Below are 9,106 nucleotides of genomic sequence, written 5' to 3' on the forward strand. Positions count from 1 at the left end.
CATTTTTTTGTTGGAAACTGCTCTTGGAGGGAATGGAAGAGGAGGAATGTGTTGCTTCTGCAAATCAGAATTACCAGTGGAAGATTCACCTACACAAAAATTGTTAGGTAAATTTTTGTCGTTACCTTTTTCTGGAGTAGAGTGAAGTTTGGCAGGTTCATTTGCAGATGAGGAAGGTGTTACGGGTTGAGGTCCTTGACACTGCTTTCCTGACCTCAATGAAATGGCACTGACATTTTTGGGATTTTGGACAGCTTGGGAAGACAGCTTGTCAGAATTCTGGGACTGTTGTTGATTCAATTGTGTTGCCAATTGTCCCATCTGATTGGTTAAGCTCTGAATGGAGGCTCTGGTCTCTTGTTGAAACTGCATGTTCTGCATAGTCATTTGCCTCACAAGTTCTTCGAGGGAAAGTTGTGGAGGAGCCTCAACTGTTGGTTGTTTCTGGGGCTGTTGCTGTTGTTGGATTGGTGGAGGAATGTATGGTCTGCTTGGGCCAGCAGCATTTTGGAAGGAAGGAGCAGGCTGCTATTGTTGTTGCTGAGGGCTAGACCATTTGAGATTAGGGTGATTCCTCCATCCAGGGTTGTATCTGTTGCTGGAGAGGTCATAATTGTTCTGTTGTGGTTGATTTTGCTGCTGAGGTTGAGGAGGTCTATTGTAAATATTAGCAGCATAAGCTTCGGGCTGCTCAATTGCTCCAGGTTGCTGCATGGAAAGGCAAAGGTCTGTATGGTGGTCAGCAGAGGAGCACAAACCACAGACCCTTGCAATAGGTACAAATTTTTGGTTCAAGGCCAGCTGGGTTACCAAGTTAACCAATGCATCCAGTTTGCCTTCAAGCTTCTTAGTTTCAGATGATGCAGCTGAGTTTGTAGCTACCTCATGCACTCCTCTAATGACTATCATTTCTGGCGCTAAACTGTTGGGAGTTGGAAGCCATCTTCTCAATTAAATTTATGGCTTCAGCAGGAGTCATGTCTCCAAGGGCTCCACCACTGGCAGCATCTATCATACTTCTCTCCATATTACTGAGTCCTTCATAAAAATATTGGAGAAGAAGCTGCTCTGAAATCTGATGGTGAGGGCAACTGGCACATAGTTTTTTAAATCTCTCCCAGTATTCATAAAGGCTCTCTCCACTGAGTTGTCTAATACCTGAGATATCCTTCTTGATGGCTGTGGTCCTGGAAGCAGGAAAATGTTTTTCTAAGAATACTCTCTTCAGGTCATCCCAGCTCGTGATGGACCTTGGAGCAAGGTAATACAGCCAGTCCTTTGCTACTCCCTCTAAAGAATGAGGAAAAGCCTTCAGAAATATGTGGTCCTCTTTCATGGTGGAGCAGACAATATGAAATTCCTTCAAATGTTTGTGCGGGTCTTCACCTGCAAGGCCATGAAACTTTGGAAGCAAATGAATCAGTCCAGTTTTAAGAACATATGGGACATCCTCATCAGGGTATTGGATGCACAAGCTTTCGTAGGTGAAATCAGGTGCAGCCATTTCCCTTAGAGTCCTCTCACGGGGTGGAGGTTGTGCCATGTTCTCGGAATGTTCAAAATCAGAATGCTCAAAATTATAATGCTCCAAATCAGGATGTTCAAAATCACCAATAACAGAATGCACAGATTCACCAGTAATGGAATGCTCAGGATGATCAAAAGGTCTAAAATGATGCCCAAATAATCTATGAAATGTCCTATCTATCTCAGGATCAAAGGGTTGTAAGTCAGATGGATTGCCTCTAGTCATACACTACATTCAGCATGCACAACTAGTTGCCTTGTCATGTAAATAAAGGTACAGGTTTGAACTACAACTACCCTCAAATGATATCCAAATGACTTGAAATTTTGTGAGCAACCTTTTAAAATGATGAGAAGATAGCACAAAAAACATCAGGCAAAAATTCAAAGTCTAACTATGGAAGCTAAAAATGGTAGGTTAAGAAAAATAAGTGAATAAAACTTGAAAAATAAAGAACTTTTTGACAGAATCACTATTTTTGGACGATGGAGACCTCAGCCGGCCTATGGCGCACTACTATGGCGTAGGAAATTTTTTTCTACCCCAAATACATATATAATAATTGCGATTCTGATAATCGGAGCAAAAGTTATGGCCGTTTGAAGTTTCGACAAACACAAAATTTGCTACTTTTTTGGAATTTTCCCACAAAATATAGATTAAAAGAAGTTACCACAAAAAAATTCAGCCAAAAATAACAACTCTAGCTACTAAAACAAAAAATCTCAAATAATTCAGCATGGGTGGTCGCTAAAATCCGTCTCAACTGTATTTCTACTACTACTCTATTTTGCCGCAAGCAAAAGTGGTCGCTAAGTCCGTCGCAAAACACTATTCACAGAAAAACACCCAAAACTGAAACAGGGGAAACGCTTAATAGAAAAACTGAAACAAAACACACACTAAACAAAATACCAGGACACTAAACAACACTAACACACATACTAACACAATACTAACAATTAAACATAAAACACGAAGGAATTAAACACACAACACTAGCTAGTTATTATGAACCTTTGGACACTGCTCCCCGGCAACGACGCCAAATTTGATCGAGGCCGTACTCGAATCAAATAAACATGATAATGCAGTAACTAGGAAGTGATCCTAGGTCGTTTCCCAACGAGCAATGATAAACCAAATGTTCATAATATACTTGCAGCAACAGTAATGATTGGGGGGGGGGGTTTGTTTGTTTTGTGATTTAAGGAGCAGAACAAGTAAACTGGAATATGAAACTAATAATATTAAAAATGGGTTGTTTCCTCTGATTCAGAAGCCATTCTCTTATCCTGGGTTATGGAGAATTTGTCCCTAACAGTAACCACTTAATCCAACCCTATTTCAATTTACTAAGCGAAAATCATCCTAGGGTTGTCAATACGTGATTAGGCACCACATACACCAGTTAGCCCCTTCGTCCATTTAGCATGAACGCAAGTTAGGCTCAGAGGCAATTAATCGAACACGAAGCGTGCACTGATTAATGTTCACGAATTTGGGTTAACTGGTGAAGGGAAAACTGCTAAGGAACCACATTATAAACGAAACCTCAAAAAGAGTTGGGCTTCTTCCTCAGAAGGAAACAACACCAGAATAAGTAGCCTTCCATAGATTCAAACAGAGAACGTAAATGAAACATGAAGCAGAAACGTGAATAACAGAAACATAAATGAGACAGAAACGAAAATGAAAACAGAAACGTAAATGAAAGTAGAAGAAGAAACAAGAACGAAATTGTAATTAGAAGCAGGAACTGGGAAATTGCATTAAGAACGAAAACAGTAGCATTAGAACAGAAAGAACTTAAAACCCTAAACAAAGCTCTGAAAAATCAATGGCATAACAGAATAGCCTTGCACGAATCCCAAGGCTGCTATTTAAAAAGAGTCACTCAAAGTCATTGGGCCCTATTACAATACTCTGGCCCAAAACGAAATAAACACTGAACAACATAAAATAAAATTGCGAAATTTCCTAATTAGAAATTAACTAAGGTAAGCGCTGCTTTATTTGCCCTCTTCAAGTCCATAACCAAAATCCGGATTAAGCCCAATATTTCATTAATTCCTGAAATTAGATTTAAAACATCAAATTAGCTAAATGAGCCCAAATAATAAAACTTCCTGATCACTTGACAATTAAGACCAATCAGTAATTAAAATGGTGCAAAAAGGGTTTAGAAAATAGAAGAAAATGATGGCACATCACTCGGCGCAGGAATTAGACCACAGGAAGCAAGTCGAAAATGGGGTGATAGGAATACCGAGAAAATATTTGAAGGTAAAAGTGAGAATCTTGGCAGGTAAAGGCAAGTGGGCCCCGTTCATAGATATTCCCGCACTGTTGATTTTCGGGGGAGTCCTCTTTCCGAATGTGGATGGGTTGGTGGACCTGGCCACGATCGACGCTTTTCTTGCCTATCATAACCACAAGGAAAGCCCGGTTATCGCTATGCTAGCCAACCTATATGACACCTTCGACCGAAGATGTGAAAAGAGCAATGCAAGGATTGTTTGTTGTACTTCAGCTCTTTATGTATGGTTAGTTTCGCACCTTTTTCACCAAGAGGTGAGGCATGCTTGCCCGTTAGAAAGCCACCATTCATGCACAGAGAAAGGAGGTGCAAATTGGGATCAACTATTAGCAAGCAAAGAAGGAGCATTTGTCAACTGGTTCCCTCGATGGAAGGAAGGAAGAACCAGAGTTCTTATTTCATGCGGAGGATTTCCAAATGTTCCCTTGATGGGGACGAGGGGTTGCATCAGCTACAATCCCGTTCTTGCTATAAGACAACTTGGCTATCCTATGAGAGGAGCACCACTAGAGGAAGAGATCGTACCTGTCATTTCACGAGGTTTCAATAAGACCAACATGGAGACACTTCAGAAGGTCCGCAAGGCATGGGAGGTGTTGCAAAAGAAGGACAAGGAACTCAGGGGCAGTAACAATGGGCCCATCGGTGGCTATCGTAAGTGGTTAAAAGCCCACGTGCAAGTTTTGGAGTGGCTCCCGAGTCTGAGAACCGCTAAGAGGGAGGAAGATGAGGCACCGGAGGAAGACGAAGAAGTGCAGGCCTTTAGGACAGAACTCAAGCAAGCTCAAACGGTCAAAGAAAGGTTCAAATCAACAGCTCTTAAAATCCGAAAGGAGAATGCCGAACTGAGAGATGTAAATATGGCTACCACCAAGGCTTTGGAACAAGAGACCAAGAGGGCTCGTAGGGAAGAGCACGGCCGGAAAAAGTTCCGAGGGGCTCTCTGGAGCAGTAACAACGAGCTTAAACTCCGAAGAGAGGAAAGGGACCAATCGCGAGTAGACAGTTTGATCTTGAAAGATGAATTGAAGGCTTGCTCGAGGTCCAAGAGAAGTTTGTCTTAGTGGTTGTGCGAGACAGAGACCAACATGTTAGCTATCATCACCAAGTATCAAGAAGAACTAAGCCTAGCCACAGCCCACGAGCATAGGGTGGCGGATGAGTATGCCCAAGTGTACGCAGAAAAGGAGGCTAGAGGAAGGGTGATTGACTCGTTACACCAAGAGGCAACCATGTGGATGGACCGATTTGCTTTTACCTTGAACGGGAGTCAAGAACTTCCCCGATTGCTAGCCAAGGCCAAAGCAATGGCGGACATCTACTCCGCCCTCGAGGAGATCCACGGACTTCTCAGTTATTGTCAACATATGATAGACTTAATGGCCCATGTAATTAGGAACCGCTAGGGAATTTGTATTGTCACTCAAATCTTGACTAGTCATAACCTTTTTGAATAAAATGAGTTTATCCCATGTTTCTACTCCAAAAAGTCGATGCGAATCAAATCACTCCTGCATTTTATCTCTAAACATGCATTCATAATTTTTTTGCCTACTCCTCACGTTTGATTTTTCTAGGAAAAACACCATAACTAAACGCGCCACAAGGCATCCCTATCGCACCAGATCCAAATCTAGGACGATGGGTGACCAAGAGGAGACACAGGAACAGATGAAAGCCGACATGTCGACTTTGAAAGAAAAAATGGCTTCTATGATGGAGGCCATGCTAGGAATGAGGCAACTCATGGAGAAGAATGTGGCCACCGCTGCCGCTGTCAGTTCGGCTGCCGAAGCAGATCCGACTCTCCTAGCCACCGCGCACCATCCTCCCCCAAATACGCTAGGACGAGGAAGGAACACACTGGGGCACAACAACAACCCCCATTTGGGATACAACCGAGCGGCTTACCCTTATGGATTGCCGCCTAATTACACGCCGCCAATCATGCAAGATGATGCGGGTCATATCTCTTCTCCCATCCTTGAAAGGGAGCCTCCTCGACAGCCCGACGAGGTCCACGAAGATCATCAAGAGTATGCCCAAGGGGATATCGAGTTCTACCCTCCGATTCCCGTCGAGGGACCGGCACCCAACACTTTGCCTCAGCCCAACCTCATTGCACAACCGATAATCTTGTCCATAGAAGGACCACCCCCGGCGACCGAAGAAAGAAGGAAACTCGATCTCCTCGAGGAAAGATTGAGGGCTGTTGAAGGCTTTGGTGATTATCCATTCACGAACATGATGGATCTTTGCTTAGTACCCGATGTTGTTATCCCCCCAAAATTCAAAGTGCCGGACTTCGACAAGTATAAAGGGACGACCTGTCCCAAGAACCATCTCAAGATGTATTGTCGTAAGATGGGCGTGCACTCTAGGGATGAGAAGCTATTAATACACTTTTTCCAAGATAGCTTGGCCGTAGCCGCGGTTGTTTGGTACACTAATCTGGAAGCTTCCCGCATCCGTACTTGGAAGGACCTGATAACTGCTTTCCTAAGGCAATATCAATATAATTTCGATATGGCTCCCGATCGCACTCAGCTACAGAATATGTTCAAGAAGGAAGGTGAGACCTTTAAAGAATACGTGCAGCGTTGGAGAGACCTGACAGCGCAAGTGGCACCTCCCATGGTGGAAAGGGAGATGATCACCATGATGGTAGACACCTTGCCAGTGTTTTACTATGAGAAGTTGGTAGGTTACATGCCATCCAGCTTCGCGGACCTAGTGTTCGCCGGGGAAAGAATTGAAGTAGGGTTGAAGAGAGGGAAGTTCGATTATGTTTCCTCTACAAGTGCCAATGCTAAAAGGGTCGGAACAACTGGGGCAAAAAGGAAGGAGGGAGATGCTCACGCCGTCACTTCGGCGCCTGCGTGGGTTAAACCCCCACAGACATCTCATGGTACACATCAGTACGCTCAACATCATCCGAGGCTTCTCAGCTCACGCTGGGAACTCCTCTAATTCAGCACCCATGCAGCCTAAGGCACCCGTTCAGAGGGAGGCCCCCCAAGTTCCAACTCCAACCACGACTCGCCCGGCCGGCAATTCCAACGCAATGAGGAACTTTCCCCCGAGGCCAATTCAAGAATTCACCCCACTCCCGATGACGTATGAAGACCTCTTTTCGTCCCTCATCGCCAACCAACTGGTCGTAATAACTCCCAGGAAGGTCTTTCAACCCCCTTTCCCAAAGTGGTATGATCCTAATTCAACTTGCAAGTACCATGGGAATACCCCGGGGCATTCCATCGAAAAATGCTTGGCCCTTAAATACAAGGTCCAACATTTGATAGATGCTGGATGGCTGACGTTCCAAGAGGATCGGCCCAACGTGAAAACCAACCCGCTCGCCAATCATGGAGGGGGGGCAGTTAACGCCATTGGGTTAGATAGGCCCCGCTGGTCTAAACCTTTAAAGGACATGGCAACCCCTAGGAGATTTATCTTTGAGGCCCTACAAAAGGGAGGTGTGATTCCCCACGGTGGGCGTAAAGAGGACTCTTGTTTGTTTCATCCCGGCGAGCTACATAGCATGGAAACATGTTTGGCAGTAGAGGAATTGTTGCAGCGAATGATAGATCAAAGCCGGCTAGAAGTCGGTGATGAGGGAAGAGAAGGGCAACATATATGTATGCAGTCCGTGGATGAGAGAAGTTTTGGAAGGCCTACACCTTTGGTGATATATTTCCCCAAGGGCGCAGCTTCGCAAAAACCCCGACACCCCTCGGCACCTAAGCCTGTCCCTTTCCCATACCAAAATAGCCACGCAGTCCCATGGAGGTACACACCTCCGAAAAAAGAGGAAGAAGAAACCACAAACATCAGTTCATTGTCGGCCAAAGTAACCAATATCACGGGGCTGAGTGGTGTGACCCGCAGCGATCGTGTATTTGCGCCCCCCAACCTACCAATTCAGCCCAAGAACGTCAAGGGGAAGGCAAAGGTAGTGGGAGAACAAGATGATAAAACGCCCCTCACTCCAAATGAGGATATTCCGGCGAAAGGTCTTCCGGAGAAAAGGGATGATTATGGCAAGAAGGAGGTGTCACTAGAGAAAGCCAGCGAGTTTCTTTGCATAATTCAGCAGAGCGAGTTCAAGGTTATTGAGCAGCTCAACAAAACCCTGGCCAGGGTCTCGCTATTGGAATTACTCATGAGCTCGGAACCTCATCGGGCTTTGCTTGTAAAGGTTTTGAATGAGGCCCATGTGGCCCAAGATATCTCTGTGGAAGGCTTCGAAGGGCTTGTTAATAATATCACTTCCAACAACTATCTCGCCTTCGCCGAAGAAGAAATCCCTGCCGAGGGAAGAGGGCAAAACAAGGCTTTGCACGTCTCAGTCAAGTGTATGGACCACGTCGTAGCCAAGGTGCTTATCGATAATGGTTCCAGATTAAACGTGATGCCCAAAAGCACCTTGGAGTAATTACCGTTTAATGCTTCCCATCTAAAGCCAAGTTCCATGGTAGTTCGTGCCTTCGACGGCACCCATCGAGAGGTTAGGGGAGAGATTGACCTTCCGGTACAAATAGGCCCTCACACCTGTTAGGTTACCTTTCAAATCATGGACATTAACCCCCCTTACAGCTGCCTGTTGGGACGCCCATGGATCCATTCAGTAGGAGTCGTTCCCTCTACACTCCATCAGAAATTGAAGTTCGTAGTGGAAGGGCATTTGGTCATCGTATCGGGCGAGGAAGACATCTTGGTGAGTTGTCCATCCTCTATGCCATATGTGGAGGCCGCAGAGGAGTCGTTAGAAACCTCTTTCCAGGCTTTCGAGGTGGTAAGCATTTCCTCCGTGGACTCCTTTTCTGGGCAACCTTGCCTGTCAGATACGGCAGTAATGGTGGCTCGGGTAATGTTGGGGAATGGCTATGAACCCGGAATGGGTTTAGGCAAGGACAACTGCGGCATAACTAGCCTGATAAGTGCCAAAGGAAATCGTGGGAAGTTTGGGTTAGGCTACAAACCCACACAGGCAGATATAAGGAAAAGCATCGCGGGAAGGAAGAGTGGAGGTCAAGGCTCGCGATTAAGACAAGAAGACGAAGGAAGCCCTCCCTGCCACATAAGTAGGAGCTTTATAAGCACAGGTCTAGGGGACGACGGCCAAGTCGTTGCAATATGCGAAGATGATGCTCCGAGTGGTTTGGATTTGGTACGACCATGCCCTCCTGATTTCCAACTAGTAAATTGGCGAGTGGAGAAGCGCCTAGGCATTTATGCGACTAGCATAATGTAAACCT

The 9,106-nt window shown here is 45.2% G+C and overlaps 1 non-coding gene across 1 annotated transcript; it reads left to right on the forward strand.

Annotated features, from left to right (window-relative positions):
- Nucleotides 1-1,073: 1,073 nt before the first annotated feature.
- LOC114403983 lies at nucleotides 1,074-1,180 on the forward strand. The gene has a single exon (XR_003664748.1). It is a non-coding gene; the product is annotated as a small nucleolar RNA R71 (small nucleolar RNA).
- The last annotated feature ends 7,926 nt before the right edge of the window (nucleotides 1,181-9,106 follow it).

The sequence above is a fragment of the Glycine soja genome, chromosome 20 (genome assembly GCF_004193775.1).
Source record: "Glycine soja cultivar W05 chromosome 20, ASM419377v2, whole genome shotgun sequence".
Lineage (NCBI taxonomy): Eukaryota > Viridiplantae > Streptophyta > Magnoliopsida > Fabales > Fabaceae > Glycine > Glycine soja.